The sequence below is a fragment of the Entelurus aequoreus genome, linkage group LG13 (genome assembly GCF_033978785.1).
Source record: "Entelurus aequoreus isolate RoL-2023_Sb linkage group LG13, RoL_Eaeq_v1.1, whole genome shotgun sequence".
NCBI lineage: Eukaryota > Metazoa > Chordata > Actinopteri > Syngnathiformes > Syngnathidae > Entelurus > Entelurus aequoreus.
In genome coordinates, this window is record NC_084743.1 from 62,042,565 (window position 1) to 62,060,283 (window position 17,719).

The following is a 17,719-nucleotide window of genomic DNA, read 5'->3' on the forward strand; positions in this document are numbered from 1 at the left end:
CAGATGCTCTCTCTGATTGCAGAGTGGAGTTGATGAGCCCCGGGATCCCTGTGCGTATCTCTTGAATCCAATAAATTGTGGTCTCCACTCACGCCGGCCAAAAAGGGATCGAGACCTGGGGTTTGAATCAATAAAACAATGGGAATGGAGACAATATCTTTGGGTATCGACCAGCAGCCATGAGCTAATGTTGGAATCCCTCACTTTTCCCAATGCCATGCAATCTGCATTGATTGACTTCAATGAGCCAAACTGACTTCCAGCAGTGCAAAAAGAGCCCAAAGCCACCTTAATTTCATTCAAAAGTGAAGTCACCAAAGAGCTATTTTCATTTTTTCTTCATCGAATTGCGCCGTGCATGAAATATGTCCATCATTAACCCTTTGTTGGCGAACGGGCCGATCCGAGGACTTCGTTAAACTATCCAGTATCTGCCGTGTTGGTTTGTTGATCCGGGTGTTTTAGCCTTTTGGAGGTGGAAAAGGTCGCAGATGAGACCGGTTTATTTGTGGGGACCCCCTTTAGCTGTGCTCTTGCTAGCATGCATGCTAGGAAACGATTTCCGAATTAGAGCAAAACGAGCAACTTCCTATAAGCAAGCTGAATTGGCAACACAAAAAGCACATTCCGAACAGAGAATGACATTGGGCCCCATTCAGCCATAAGTTCCGAACTTTTCCTCTTATCTTTCTTCCCAAGTGATTTCCGAAGAGGAGTCCGTTCAAATTCATGACGTGTTCTTAAACGGCCAAATTGTTCCCACCTGCTGTTCTTAAGTTGCTGAATGTCAAATGGTTAGCGCGTGCGTGTCTATCATAATATGCATACAAACACGCCCTTATTTCCACAATATGTATATGTAAACAGCCTTAATTCCATAATTTGCATAGGTAAACACTTAATTTCCCATATAACTTGTCATTCTTAAGAACAAATAGGCCACCCTAAGAGTGCTCTAGAGAAATGTTGTTCTTACCTACGAACAAATCCCAGCTAAGAAAAGATTGGTGAATACAAAAATCTCATTAAAAACTTCGTAAGTGGGCCTAAGAACAACATTTGTTCTTAAGAAGGGTTGCTGAATGGGGCCCAATGTCCGCATTGAAAATATCTCTTCTACCTATTCGATGCTCATTTTACAATGCACCATTGTTGCGTGGGCACTTTCCAATGAGTTGTGTCATATGCTCTCACCCCCCTCCAAACTGAGCCTACTCCCTTCCCTCCCACCTTGTGTCCAGCGTATAAAGAATAACGCGTCTCCCTTCCTCTTGCGCACTCCTTACATACTTTGCTATGAATGTGACCTGTGGCTTTTGAGATGCTCGAGCTTCTCAATCTAAGAAAGACCATTTTGTTTGACTACTTTATTAAAACATTTCCAAAACACAAGTTCTTATAAGCAAGCGGAATTGTTTCTGATCACTTCCTGGGGAACTATACAATTTATCATCTGTAATGACTTCAGGCCTACTATATTTCAGTGTCACTATAGATGCCGGTAGAAGTACAGTATTTAACTAATGTAGTCACATGTTTAAAACATGATTCTGAAGTGAATACTTCATAGTGACTCTACACACCTCAGAGCTTAATACAGGACCCTGGTGACAAACCATTGTTTCCAGTGTGGGCACTTTCCACTGAGTTGTGTCATATGCTCTCACCCCCCTCCAAACTGAGCCTACTCCCTTCCCTCCCACCTTGTATCCAGCGTATAAAGAATAACGCATCTCCCTTCCTATTGCGCACTCCTTACATACTTTGCTATGAATGTGACCTGTGGCTTTTGAGATGCTCGAGCTTCTCAATCTAAGAAAGACCATTTTGTTTGACTACTTTATTAAAACATTTCCAAAACACAACTTCTTATAAGCAAGCGGAATTGTTTCTGATCACTTCCTGGGGAACTATACAATTTATCATCTGTAATGACTTCAGGCCTACTATATTTCAGTGTCACTATAGATGCCGGTAGAAGTACAGTATTTAACTAATGTAGTCACATGTTTAAAACATGATTCTGAAGTGAATACTTCATAGTGACTCTACACACCTCAGAGCTTAATACAGGACCCTGGTGACAAACCATTGTTTCCAGTGTGGGCACTTTCCACTGAGTTGTGTCATATGCTCTCACCCCCCTCCAAACTGAGCCTACTCCCTTCCCTCCCACCTTGTATCCAGCGTATAAAGAATAACGCGTCTCCCTTCGTATTGCGCACTCCTTACATACTTTGCTATGAATGTGACCTGTGGCTTTTGAGATGCTCGGGCTTCTCAAATAAATCTAAGAAAGACAATTTTGTTTGACTACTTTATTAAAACATTTCCAAAACACAAGTTCTTATAAGCAAGCGGAATTGTTTCTGATCACTTCCTGGGGAACTATACAATTTATCATCTGTAATGACTTCAGGCCTACCATATTTCAGTGTCACTATAGATGCCGGTAGAAGTACAGTATTTAACTAATGTAGTCACATGTTTAAAACATGATTCTGAAGTGAATACTTCATAGTGACTCTACCCACCTCGGAGCTTAATACAGGACCCTGGTGACAAACTGTTCAAACTCCTCCCCTCCAGCAGGCGTTCCTAATCACTGTACGCCAAAACAACCTGTCATTAAGAACAATTTCTTGCCCCAGGCTATCACTCTAATGAACGCTAGACAGCTACAGAGTGTCTACCAAGTCAAAGTCCTTGTGTGTTAAACACACCTGGCCAATAAAGCTGATTACGATTCGAAGAATGCACACTTTTGTTTCCAAATAGTCGACAATTTCGTTTTCCAAGCGACGGCTGGTAATTCTCGGCAACACTGTGCAGCGTAAACATTTAATTTCTGAATTTGAGTAGCAAAAAAAAAAAAGTGCTGATTGGTTGTTTAATTGTCTTGGCCAGGCAAATCCACCTGATTTCCTGAAGGAGAGCTACAAACAAATCTTCAGGCCAACCATGTGGTTTTCTAACAACAGCGGACATATTTATTAACAAAGCCGTTTCCAGTTGTTTCCTTGAGGACCAGAACTCATTTACATCTGTCAAAGGAATCATTCAGACTAGGTTTACACTGCAGGCCAAATTGAATGGCTGTTAAGTAGAGGAGACACAGGCAACCACGTGGATCTATTATTTTTCAACTCACATGTACACGTTTGTACTTTGGCACGTGTTGCAGCCATGAAATTCCAAGTTAATTATTATTTGCAAAAAAAAAATTAAAGTTGATGAGTTTGAACATCAAATATGTTGTCTTTGTAGTGCATCCAATTGAATATGGGTTGAAAAGGATTTGCAAATCATTGTATTCCGTTTATATTTACATCTAACACAATTTCCCAACTCATATGGAAACGGGGTTTGTAAGAAAATGCCCCACAGCGTCAATTCCGGTCCTTCAACAATCGCCATTTCTTCGGATTTAAAATATATATTCATATATTACATATAGCCTATTATTTGTGCACTATCGACATCGAAAATGCAGTCTTAAAAAGACTTTGCTCACCAAAACTGAATGTTATGATTAGAGATGTCCAATAATATCGGACTGACGATATTATCGCCCGATAAATGCTTTAAAATGTAATATCAGAAATTATCGGTATCGGTTTCAAAATTATCGGTATCGGTTTCAATAAGTAAACCGTATGCCTTTTTAACGGGAGAAGTACAGAGCGCCAATAAACCTTAAAAGGCACTGCCTTTGTGTGCCGGCCCAGTCACATAATATCTACGGCTGTTCACACACACAAGTGAATGCCACGCATACTTGGTCAACAGCCATACAGGTCACACCGAGGGTAGCCGTATAAACAACTTTAACACTGTTACAAATATGCGCCACACTGTGAACCCACGCCAAACAAGAATGACAAACACATTTCGGGAGAACATCCGCACCGTAACACAACATAAACACAACAGAACAAATACCCAGAACCCCTTGCAGCACTTAACTCTTCCGGCACGCTACAATATACACCCCCCGCTACCCCCTATCCTCCCCACCTCAACCTCCTCATGCTCTCTCAGGGAGAGCATGTCCCAAATTCCAAGCTGCTGTTTTGAGGCATGTTAAAAAAAATCATGCACTTTGTGACTTCAATAATAAATATGGCAGTGCCATGTTGGCATTTTTTTTCCCATAATTTGAGTTGATTTATTTTGGAAAACCTTGTTACATTGTTTAACGCATCCAGCGGGGCATCACAACAAAATTAGGCATAATGTGTTAATTCCACGACTGTATACACTACCGTTCAAAAGTTTGGGGTCACCCAAACAATTTTGTGGAATAGCCTTCATTTCTAAGAACAAGAATAGACTGTCGAGTTTCAGATGAAAGTTATCTTTTTCTGGCCATTTTGAGCGTTTAATTGACCCCACAAATGTGATGCTCCAGAAACTCAATCTGCTCAAAGGAAGGTCAGGTTTGTAGCTTCTGTAACGAGCTAAAGTGTTTTCAGATGTGTGAACATGATTGCACAAGGGTTTTCTAATCATCAATTAGCCTTCTGAGCCAATGAGCAAACACATTGTACCATTAGAACACTGGAGTGATAGTTGCTGGAAATGGGCCTCTATACACCTATGTAGATATTGCACCAAAAACCAGACATTTGCAGCTAGAATAGTCATTTACCACATTAGCAATGTATAGAGTGTATTTGTTTAAAGTTAAGAATAGTTTAAAGTTATCTTCATTGAAAATAAGGACATTTCAATGTGACCCCAAACTTTTGAACGGTAGTGTATATCGGTATCGGTTGATATCGGAATCGGTCATTAAGAGTTGGACAATATCGGCAAAAAAGCCATTATCGGACATTAGTTACGATGAAATCTCCACTTCCGCTGGCGACTGAGTTTTTCCCCGCGCACACGAGTGGCGTAGCACGCCCAAAGCTGACGAAAAAGTCGCATTCAGGTCGCATTGCGTTTAGACTGAAGTCACATTTGAAACTATCAGATTCCAATTGGATTCAGGCCCCGTTTACACTGCACACTCCAGCAGATTTTTTTTTTTGGCCCTCAAATGACACAGATCAAATTTTTTTAAACCAGTCTAAACTCTCCAAAGTGCTTCAAATCTGATCTTTTGGCATCAGATTTAGGCCACATCAGAATGTGACTTCAGTTTATACGCAATGTGACTTTTTTTTGTCAGCTTTGGGCGAGCTACGTGACCCGTGCGCGCCAGGAAGACGCAGTCGCCAGCGGAAATGGGTATTTCATGGCAACATTCGGTTTCTATTTAAAGGCGACTGAATTTTCGGTGCATCAATGGTCAATAGTGCGCAAATAACAGGCTTTTCAAATACACACTACCGTTCAAAAGTTTGGGGTCACATTGAAATGTCCTTATTTTTGAAGGAAAAGCACTGTACTTTTCAATGAAGATAACTTTAAACTAGTCTTAACTTTAAAGAAATACACTCTATACATTGCTAATGTGGTAAATGACTATTCTAGCTGCAAATGTCTGGTTTTTGGTGCAATATCTACATAGGTGTATAGAGGCCCATTTCCAGCAACTATCACTCCAGTGTTCTAATGGTACAATGTGTTTGCTCATTGGCTCAGAAGGCTAATTGATGATTAGAAAACCCTTGTGCAATCATGTTCACACATCTGAAAACAGTTTAGCTCGTTACAGAAGCTACAAAACTGACCTTCCTTTGAGCAGATTGAGTTTCTGGAGCATCACATTTGTGGGGTCAATTAAACGCTCAAAATGGCCAGAAAAAGAGAACTTTCATCTGAAACTCGACAGTCTATTCTTGTTCTTAGAAATGAAGGCTATTCCACAAAATTGTTTGGGTGACCCCAAACTTTTGAACGGTAGTGTATATTTTAAATCCGACTAAATGGCGATTGTTGAAGGACCGGAATTGACGCCGTGGCGCATTTGCGTGTGAGTGAGTTGAAAAATAAAGCTCCCGTTGATGTCAGTGTCTCCTCTACTTAACAGCCTTAACAAGATTACAACCCTCCCAAATATACAGTATATTCACATACTGTATATACAGTACAGGCCAAAAGTTTGGACACCTTCTCATTCAATGCGGTTTTTTTTTCTTTTCATGACTATTTACATTGTAGATTGTCACTGAAGGCATCAACACCATGAATGAACACGAACAAAAAAAGGTGAAATAACTGAAAACATGTTTTATGTTGTAGTTTCTTCAAAATAGCCACCCTTTGCTCTGATTACTGCTTTGCACACTCTTGGCATTCTCTCGATGAGCTTCAAGCGCACCTGTGATGTAAAACCATTTCAGGAATATAAAACATGTTTTCAGTTATTTCACCTTTTTTTTTGTTAAGTACATAACTCCACATGTGTTCGTTCATAGTTGTTCGAATAATTGTATCTAAGTTATCACAAAACTTTGTGATAACTAAAAGCGGTCTTTAATCCTACCAATCAAAAGGCTTGTAAAACGCCACAGTGTAGGATGGGAAGCAACATGAAGGTGTTCTGTTTCTTTCATGTATTGTAATCAACAGAAAGATAGTGTTTGACCCAAGAACTACAAAGCGGAGAGGAAGCAGGGCCTGACTCCCCTCCAGGCACCACTTGTTTGAACCGTTTTACGACCTTCTATTTGAACTGTTGTAATCAAAGGCGATGGCTGTTTACGACCCACGTCCCTTAGAAACAGCTGTTGCCATGTAATCAGGGAAAGTCCAAATAAAAGAGGTGGCGTACAATCTTTCGCCAGAGCGTGTTGAGACACTGTAAAAGGGTAAAGTGTCCAGGCGTCTCTCCTCAAATTGAGGCCAAATTTCATTCTGTCTCTGTTTAATTCCTTGCTTCTTGTCTCGTTTAAAAGATGTCATCAGTGTTTGAACCTGACAATAGTTTTGATGCCTTCAGTGACAATCTAAAATGTAAATAGTCATTAAAAAAGAGAAGTTGTGTCCAAACTTTTGGCCTGTACTGTACATCCATGTATACATTATATTACTTTCATTTACTTCCACGTTAAAAAACCCCCTAATTTTTAAAGGTGTTGCGACTTATTTTATTTTGTAGTAGTAGCAACTGTCTCTCGGTCAACTTCCTTTTTTTTTCTCACTTTATCGAAGTGCGCATGCAAGTAACGGCAAGGCCACATTGGGGCCTGTGCGCGTTTACACTGGAGTCTGATAAATTAAAAAAAATCACATTTTACTGGCAGCGTAAACAGTCAGCTGGAAAAGTGACGTGAAGTTAATTATATTTATATAGCGCTTTTCTCTAGTGACTCAAAGCACTTTACACAGTGAAACCCAATATCGAAGTTACATTTAAACCAGTGTGGGTGGCACTGGGAGCAGGTGGGTAAAGTGTCTTGCCCAAGGACACAACGGCAGCGACTAGGATGGCGGAAGCGGGAATCGAACCTGGAACCCTCAAGTTGCTGGCACGGCCACTCTACCTACCGAGCTATGATTTAAAAAAATTAAAAAATAAATAAATATATATATTCAGATTTGGGCCTGCAGTGGAAAATGTAGTCAATGTGGTCTGAATCTGATGTGAAAATATTGGATTAGAAGCACTTTGGAGTGTTTAGACTGGCAAAAAAAATAAAAAAATCAGATTTGTTATGCAGTGTAAACGAGGCCCCGGTGTTTTGAAAGTAGTGCCGACAATGTTCATGTTATTCACAGATACTTGACCCTTGGACTTTGCAGAGTTCACTTTTTTCTTCAAGTTGGAACACACACACACACACGCTTACACACACAGATGGAGCTGGTTTGACAACCACATGATGTTATGGGTGGATCTAGTAAGAACTTTGAATAAATTCCCCCTAAGCCAACACTGATAATTATTGTCCCCAGACCTGCTACATAGTTTGAGGAGAAAGCAGCAATGGACAGTTAGAAAAAAAAAAAAAGTGATACTTTTTATTGAATCTCCCTGCATCTAATAATGCCACTTGCATGGGGAGGATGAAGAATACTAAACAAGCCCTCCGCCAAGTAAAACCTGTTTCCACTTAATCCCTACAATCCTGCGGGGAAAGGGAAGGACCACCATATTCGGTGTAAAAAAAAAAAAAAAAAAAAAAAAAAAAGATTGATCGGCTCCAAATTTAATGGTTCCTTTATTGGCTGGTGTTGCATATTTTGAGTTTGGTGAAAAGCACCCAGCTAGAATTTATGACTCCTACAAAAGAGACGTTCACGAATAAATACGTCAGAAACGGTTACGTTGAGATGTGACGTGCTGTGATATTTTTCTGGCGGTTTGCGGTCCGAGCCGAGATTGAGAGAGGAATCAGAGTAGTGTAAAAAAGGGATCAAAAGTAAACAAGAGTGAGGGAGAGTGGGAGGAATGGCATGCGCGCACACAATGTCTCTCTCTGTCTGCAACAGATAAGCTGTAAAGTCTTGAAATGAAGCTATCAAATAAACATGTCCGCCGTCTGCTGCTTTTACATTCGAGTGGAAGACAGAGGAGCTTCGTGCTGTCAGGAGAGACTCCATTGGTGCACCTGGTGCTCAAAACGGGGACCAATTTGTGGGAGCCCCCCCATTATAGTTTTTTTTCCCCACACACTTTTTTATATATCTAGTTGTGGTGAAAGTCTGTGGCGGTGTCGTATAATTTGCAATGACAAAGTGGTCTAAATCCAGTTTCTCTTTTCAACATGTTCGAAAAGGAGTAGGAAGAAGCAGAGCTTATTTAATCCTACCCCTTTTCTTTTTCATAACAGTTGCTAAAGCTTTTGTTCACTTCCTGTTCTCAATGTATTCACAATATACTCCATAAGTCATCACAATTAGGGCTGCAACTAACGATTAATTTGATAATCGATTAATCTGACGATTATTACTTCGATTAATCGATTAATAATCAGATAAAAGAGACAAACTACATTTCTATCCTATCCAGTATTTTATTGAAAAAACAGCATACTGGCACCATACTTATTTTGATTATTGTTTCTCAGCTGTTTGTAAATGTTGCAGTTTATAAATAAAGGTTTATTTAAAAAAATATTTAAAAAAATTAAAAAATTAAATTAAAAAAAAAAAAAAACTGCGCATGCGCATAGCATAGATCCAACGAATCGATGACTACATTAATCGGAAACTATTTTAATAATCGATTTTAATCGATTTAATCGATTAGTTGTTGCAGCCCTAATCACAATAAAAATAAATAAATAAATAATAATAATTGGTGAAGTAAGTCATATTTCATATGATGAGATAAGATTATTTTGAGAATGAAAGAATGGATGGATGAAATAAATTCAGAATGTTTATCATGGTTCAGATTTTTCTGATTTTTCTGCAAGTACCGTATTTTCCGCACTAGGGAGCACACCGATACGTAAACCGCACCCACTAGGTCAGGGGTGTCCAAAGTGTGGCCCGCAGCTAATGTTTTACTGGCCCGCGGCACATCATTCTAAAAATACTAAAAAAATGTTTAAAAAAACATTAAAAAGTAGAATAAAAGAGCAAATAGGTGAAATGCAACGAGAAAAAGTTGCATTGTTGACTCTAATAACACCATTTAAAAAAAAATAATTTCTCAAAAAATAATGAATCAAAATCAATATTGCTATGAATTATTGACTGATTCGAGGACAAAAAGGACATAAATACAATAAACAAAAAAACATGAAAAATATGAAAATTATTTTAAAAAACTACATACTAATGCTAATTATACTAATTATTATATCGATTGTTATTATAAATATACTCAACTAATTACACTATAGATTATCTGAAGCTGATATAGAGATTTAAGTGTTGAATGTAAAAAAAAAAAAAAAAAAGCATGACCTTTTTATGAGTGGAGCACTTTTAGATCCCCAAGAATTTTAGTGGAATTAAAAACACCTGTCTTTGCTAAAAAAAAATTTAAATAATAAATTCAAATCAATTTTGCTATGGATTATTGACCTATTTAGGGATCCAATTACTTCACATCAAATACTCCACTTTGAAAATCTTTTTGGGAAAAATATTGTATATTTTGTATTTTTACCCCCAAAAATAGGGTTTTTACAAAAAGCTCATGAAATGCAAAAAATAATAATAAAATACATACATAAATAAAAAAAAATAAAAAATTTAAAAAATAAATAAATATATATATATACACACCTGAAGTTGAATTAGAGATTCAAGCGTTTAATTAAAAAAATAATATATGACTTATTTTTAACCTTTTAAGACTGAAACCCTTCTGAGTCCCTCGGACCTAACTTGAGGGAGCCCAAAAGGTTAAAAAAAAAAGAAACGTATATTGTGTTGGTTTTGAAAATGAAAAAATATCAAAATGGCCCCCGCGTGCTTTGATTTTTCAGTGTGCGGCCCTCAGTAAAAAAAAAAGTTTTGGACACTAGGTGATGACGGCTTGGCAGCGCTAAGATAGCAGCAGCCTGCCTCCGTAGCCCCCACTCTCTCCCCCTTTGTTGCAAGTCTTGTGACTTCTTTGTAACTAGTTTATGTGTGCTATGTTAAAGTTAAAAGTTAAAGTACCAATGATTGTCACACACACACACACTAGGTGTGGTGAAATTTGTCCTCCGCATTTGACCCATCACCCTTGATCACCCCCTGGGAGGTGAGGGGAGCAGTGAGCAGCAGCGGTGGCCGCGCCCGGGAATCATTTTTGGTGATTTAACCCCCAATTCCAACCCTTGATGCTGAGTGCCAAGCAGGGAGGTAATGGCTCCCATTTTTATAGTCTTTGGTATGACTCGGCCGGGGTTTGAACTCACAACCTACCGATCTCAGGGCGGACACTAACAACTAGGCCACTGATTTGTGGTGAAAGTCAAAGGCGGTATCGTATAATTTGCGGTGACAAAGTGGTCTGAATCAGATTTTTTAGAAATCAAAATGTTTTTCCAGCGGACTGTTTACACTGCAAGTACTGTATTTTCCAGACTAGAAAGTGCACCGGTACGTAAACCGCACCCACTAGGTGATGACGACTAGGCAGCGCTTGGATAGTAGCAGCCTGCCTCCGTAGCCCCCACTCCAGCCCCCTTTGTTGCAAGTCTTGTGACTTCTTTGTAAATTGTTTATGTGTGCTATGGCTATTGAGGTTTTTTGTCCCACCCTTAAACTGAATTTTTTTTTTTTACTCATCCCCCCCAGCCCCAATGTTTACCCGTTTCCCACCTTTTTGAAAGGGGCGCCGGAAGTTTGCTGACCCGTCAGCGGTCCTGTTCTGTCTCCCTATAATGTTTGTCTGCTCTTGAGTGGGACTGTGCTGAAAATGTCATTTCGATTCCTTGTGTGTCTTGTAAATGTGAAGAATTGACAATAAAGTTGACTATGATTTTAAAACACAGAACAGTTAATTTTATAATTAGAGATGTCCGATAAGGGCTTTTTTGCCGATATCCCGATATTGTCCAACTCTTGATTACCGATTCCGATATCAACCGATACCGATGTATACAGTCGTGGAATTAACACATTATTATGCCTAATTTTGTTGTGATGCCCCGCTGGATGCATTAAACAATGTAACAAGGTTTTCCAAAATAAATCAACTCAAGTTATGGAAAAAAATGCCAACATGGCACTGCCATATTTATTATTGAAGTCACAAAGTGCATTATTTTTTTTAACATGCCTCAAAACAGCAGCTTGGAATTTGGGACATGCTCTCCCTGAGAGAGCATGAGGAGGTTGAGGTGGGCGGGGTTGTATGTTGTAGCGTCCCGGAAGAGTTAGTGCTGCAAGGGGTTCTGGGTATTTGTTCTGTTGTGTTTATGTTGTGTTACGGTGCGGATGTTCTCCCGAAATGTGTTTGTCATTCTTGTTTGGTGTGGGTTCACAGTGTGGCGCATATTTGTAACAGTGTTAAAGTTGTTTAAACGGCCACCCTCAGTGTGACCTGTATGGCTGTTGAAAAGCCGTAGATATTATGTGACTGGGCGGAAGGAAGTGCCTTTAAGGTTTATTGGCGCTCTGTACTTCTCCCTACGTTCGTGTACACAGAGGCGTTTTAAAAAGTCTTAAATTTTACTTTTTGAAACCGATAATTTTGAAACCGATACCGATAATTTCCGATATTACATTTTAAAGCATTTATCGGCCGATAATATCGGCAGTCCGATATTATCGGACATCCATAGTTATAAGCAAATATTTTTTGAGAATACACTGATTTATTTTGATTATTTACTACTAAAAAAATAATGTGATATAAATTGTCAAATAATTTATTTTTTAGTGCAAAAAAATAAATGTATCTTTTGTTTCCTAGGCAAATTTACCATTGTAGACTTTGGTGACGAAGCAGGAAGTGGGCTAGGAATACATTATTCATGCAAAACGGGCCCCTACACACAGCTGGTGATCCGTGTATTGGGAGTGGCAACCCTGCACCGTGGAGTTTTTTTTAAGTATACCTTTGCTGGGTCACTTTAGAGCAACACACATGGTCTACATACACAGTCTTTGTGTATGGTCTGAAGTAAATACCACACCCTTTTTCCTGCAAAAAAAAAAAAAAAAGGTGGAGTTTTAAACAAGAACATTGGCATCTGTGTGATACCAGCATGGGACGCAGCTGCTGCTTCCGTTTTCAACTCAAGTGGTGGTTAAAAGAAGTAAGACATATGGTAGTTGCAAGCGACAACAGCCAGAAAACCAGGCAGTGAAGACTCAATCTGACATCTTGTATCCATATTGTAAGTTGTAGTAAACACAAGCCACAACATTAGGTACACCTGTGCACTTAAATCCAGTATATCCAATACAAAAAGGCTGCTTTAAATATAATTCACATTTCCTTGGACAAACTCGGTCCAAAAAAAATAGGTAATTCAAAAATTTGTTTTGATGAGATGTTTGTTTATTGCAAAAATGTACAGAAAGTGCATCAAGTTTCTTGCAACCTTGTTGTCCAGATGTCTCTTACGGACGTCATGCTTCAGTTACGATTGGCCCAAAACATAAATATTAGTTTTATTTACTGCCACTGAAATGAAATAAATGGATTTATCGCCATATATTTATTGCTTGCCCACTCCTGTTAAATGAATAATCATCTCCAAGTGTCAATCAAATCTTTGCCTAAGACGGAATTGTTTTTAATTTCTTTAGATCAGTGCTAATTAACAGGCAGCTTGGGGGCCAAATCAGGGCCGGAAATCACTACAAAAACTTGGGAGGCAAACATTTTTGCAAAAGACGACAGTACACCTGTCGTATAAAGCAAGGGTGCTTAACCTTTTGACCTTGGGGGACAACTTTTCCACTACACAGGGGCCCGGGGACAACTGAAATGTCAACAATGAATTAGTAATCTTAGACCTGATTTTTATCGTTTTCATATCTAACCTACCGTATTTCCTTGAATAGCCGCAGGGGCGCTAATTAATTTAAAACCCTCCTGTCACTCCGGCGCTTACCAGAAGCCTGCGGGATGGCCAAGCATGCGCTAATTATTTTAAAACCTCTTCTCACTCCGGCGCTTACCTTATAATGAAAAGCACATTTAATAAAAAGAAACGTTATTGTCTTACCTTTAGGTATAAATGAGTCCATGCCAGCTCCTTTTAATGAAAAGCATCGATATAGAAGTCTTCCTTATCTTTCTTCAGTTTTAAAAGTCTCTCTGTCTCGATGGAGATCTTCCCTTTAAGTATTACCTCCTGCTTCGATTGAAAGTCCAGTTTAGAAAACTGTTTTATTTTAGATATGTAATCCTCCATGGTAAAAGTCCAAGCAAACAATGGCTGCGCACTCTTGCTGCCGGTTGTCTTCTTCTGCAGCACTCTTCTGCAGTACCAGCAGTCGCAAGAAGGATCACTAGCGCCCTCTACCACCAGGAGGTGGGAGTCATTTAATGACTCATATTTGACCCGGCGGAAGTGCCAAGCATGCGCTAATTATTTTGCGAAACGAGTTTGACCCGGCTGTAATTCGAGGCATGAGAATACCATATTCCCGGCGCCAATTCAAGGAAATACGGTACTTACAGTATAAACAGTATAAACCTTGTGATGATATTAAAAATATTTTTACCAAGGCTTAGGTCAGCCTGATTACAAAAATAAGAACTAACTGCAAAAGAAGGCACTCATAAAAACGGAGGACATTTTTTTTTGCATACAATTACAAAGTGATAAAATTTGTTGAAACTGAATTAATAATACATATGTTTCTTGAATAAATTAAAGTGCAGATGAAAATACAGCCTCACCACTTTAGTCATATTTTTTCTTCGGTATGATGTTTCCATTACTGCCACAAGTGGTGGAAAAGTGTATTACAACTGACCACAGATGCGAAACAGATAATATCTGGCAGCTCTATGGTCAAGAAATACTGGTTTATTGGCACATCCTTGCGTTGACATTTGAACCTTGCTCGCGGACATAAAACACCAGGGTCCAAACTTGTGATTTACATTAGTCAGGTGTTCCTCAAGGCACCCCTTTAAGTCCTCTCCTTTTTGGCAGTTTCTTAGCAATGTGATTTATGTAACTGAGGTGTTGCTGTAGCTTGTTTACTTCAGATGCAGTCACTCATTTGTTCAACTACCTTAGTCATACTAGTGGCGTTCCTCAAGGTTCCATTTGAAGTCCTCACTTTTTCATCATTTGGGCTTTTCAACTGGTGGCCCGTAAGTTCAGTTAAAGTGAGAGCCTCTCATTTTTGCAGTAGATTCTTAAAAATGTCTAGAGTGCCGTCATAAACATGATCTTTGGCTAGCTTTTTTGCAAAAGGTCCTTAAAAAAACAGGGGCATTTGTTCTCGAAATATACACAAATTAAACTAATATTGAAGGGAAAATTCCGTGTCACCCAGTTCTTCGCTTTCAGGAAATGTAGCTCCTAGAACAATTTAGTTGAAAATCCCTGCATTAGATTGTGTACCTAATGTATTTTCCTGCAAATGGGAACATTTATTGGAAAAACATATGCACAGGTTGTGAAGGGGTGGACATTTTTGGAGCACACCTTTTGGCCAAGTTGGGTGAGACGCATATCAGGGGTGTGAATCTTTGGGCACCTAACGATTCGTTTCCGACTCGATTGTCTATTCAAACAGTTGGTATAATAATTATATCGAAACTTTTTCAAGACAGGTTAGAAAAGCTTCTTCCGGTTGCATGGAGATGGCCTAAAAACCTGTTTTAAAAAATGTATTAACAAAAAATTATAATTATTTTATGTTTTTAATGGATTTTTTTAAAATTATGAACCAATCCATTTTTTTTGCCCACCCGTATTAAACTGTTAATTGCACTTACCATAAATAGATCGGAAAATGTTTAGGTAATACATGTGAGCGATATCAGCCAATCTCATTAATGGATGATTGGTATCGGAATCGGCAGCATAAATCCCAGGTCGGAACATCCCAAGTTTATATTCGACATGTTATTTATCGCCTATATTGTATTTCAACTATATTTAAAATGGATATATCAAACAGCTGGTGTGTCAATACTTACAGTATAAACACTTTGTAGGACTCAACAAAAGACAAGACTGGCACATTCAACTTCATGGCAAAGACTGCTTCCTACACCTCAGACAAACTGAAATTAATGCATATTTTATAACAAAATTATAATTAATTAATGGATTTATAAAAAGGATGAATACAATTTTTTGTTGTTCACCCGTGTTAAACCGTCAATTGGAAAATGTTAAAATTTAGGCCATGGAGATGGCCTAAAAATCTGTTTTAAAAAATGTATTAACAAAAAATTATAATTATTTTATGTTTTTAATGGATTTTTTTAAAATTATGAACCAATCAATTTGCACTTACCATAAATAGATCGGAAAATGTATAGTTCATATATGTGTTCGATATCAGCCAATCTCATTAATGGATGATCGGTATCGGAATCGGTAGCATAAATCCCAGATCGGAACATCCCAAGTTTATTTTCGACATGTTATTTATTGCCTATGTTGTATTTCAATTATATTTAAAATAGATATATCAAACAGCTGGTGTGTCAATACTTACAGTATAAACACTTTGTAGGACTCAACAAAAGACAAGACTGGCACATTCAACTTCATGGCAAAGACTGCTTCCTACACCTCAGACAAACTGAAATTAATGCATATGCTTATAACAAAATTATAATAATTTAATGGATTTATAAAAAGGATGAATACAATTTTTTGTTGTTTACCCGTATTAAACCGTCAATTGGAAAATGTTAAAATTTAGGCCATGGAGATGGCCTAAAAACCTGTTTTAAAAAATGTATTAACAAAAAATTATAATTATTTTATGTTTTTAATTGATTTTTTTAAAGTTATGAACCAATCAATTTGCACTTACCATAAATAGATCGGAAAATGTATAGTTCATATATGTGTTCGATATCAGCCAATCTCATTAATGGATGATTGGTATCGGAATCGGTAGCATAAATCCCAGATCGGAACATCCCAAGTTTATTTTCGACATGTTATTTATCGCCTATATTGTACTTCAACTGTATTTAAAATAGATATATCAAACAGCTGGTGTGTCAATACTTACAGTATAAACACTTTGTAGGACTCAACAAAAGACAAGACTGGCACATTCAACTTCATGGCAAAGACTGCTTCCTACACCTCAGACAAACTGAAATTAATGCATATGCTTATAACAAAATTATGATTAATTAATGGATTTATAAAAAGGATGAATACAATTTTTTGTTGTTCACCCGTATTAAACCGTCAATTGGAAAATGTTAAAATTTAGGCCATGGAGATGGCCCAAAAACCTGTTTTAAAAAATGTATTAACAAAAAATTATAATTATTTTATGTTTTTAATGGATTTTTTTAAAATTATGAACCAATCAATTTGCACTTACCATAAATAGATCGGAAAATGTATAGTTCATATATGTGATCGATATCAGCCAATCTCATTAATGGATGATTGGTATCGGAATCGGTAGCATGAATCCCAGATCGGAACATCCCAAGTTTATTTTCGACATGTTATTTATCGCCTGTATTGTACTTCAACTGTATTTAAAATAGATATATCAAACAGCTGGTGTGTCAATACTTATAGTATAAACACTTTGTAGGACTCAACAAAAGACAAGACTGGCACATTCAACTTCATGGCAAAGACTGCTTCCTACACCTCAGACAAACTGAAATTAATGCATATGCTTATAACAAAATTATGATTAATTAATGGATTTATAAAAAGGATGAATACAATTTTTCGTTGTTCACCCGTATTAAACCGTCAATTGGAAAATGTTAAAATTTAGGCCATGCAGATGGCGTAAAAACCTGTTTTAAAAAATGTATAAACAAAAAATTATAATTATTTTATGTTTTTAATTGATTTTTTTAAATTATGAACCAATCAATTTGCACTTACCATAAATAGATCGGAAAATGTATAGTTAATATATCTGATCGATATCAGCCAATCTCATTAATGGATGATTGGTATCGGAATCGGTAGCATGAATCCCAGATCGGAACATCCCAATTTTATTCTTGACATGTTATTTATTGCCTGTATTGTACTTCAACTGTATTTAAAATAGATATATCAAACAGCTGGTGTGTCAATACTTACAGTATAAACACTTTGTAGGACTCAACAAAAGACAAGACTGGCACATTCAACTTCATGGCAAAGACTGCTTCCTACACCTCAGACAAACTGAAATTAATGCATATTTTATAACAAAATTATAATTATTTAATGGATTTATAAAAAGGATGAAT

General features: G+C 37.7%; 1 protein-coding gene across 3 annotated transcripts in view; it reads right to left on the reverse strand.

Moving 5' to 3' along the window:
• The window catches only part of LOC133663943 (elastin-like), a 216,348-nt gene that overhangs the window by 97,009 nt on the left and 101,620 nt on the right, over positions 1 to 17,719 (reverse strand). The gene's annotated exons all lie outside the window — the stretch shown is intronic.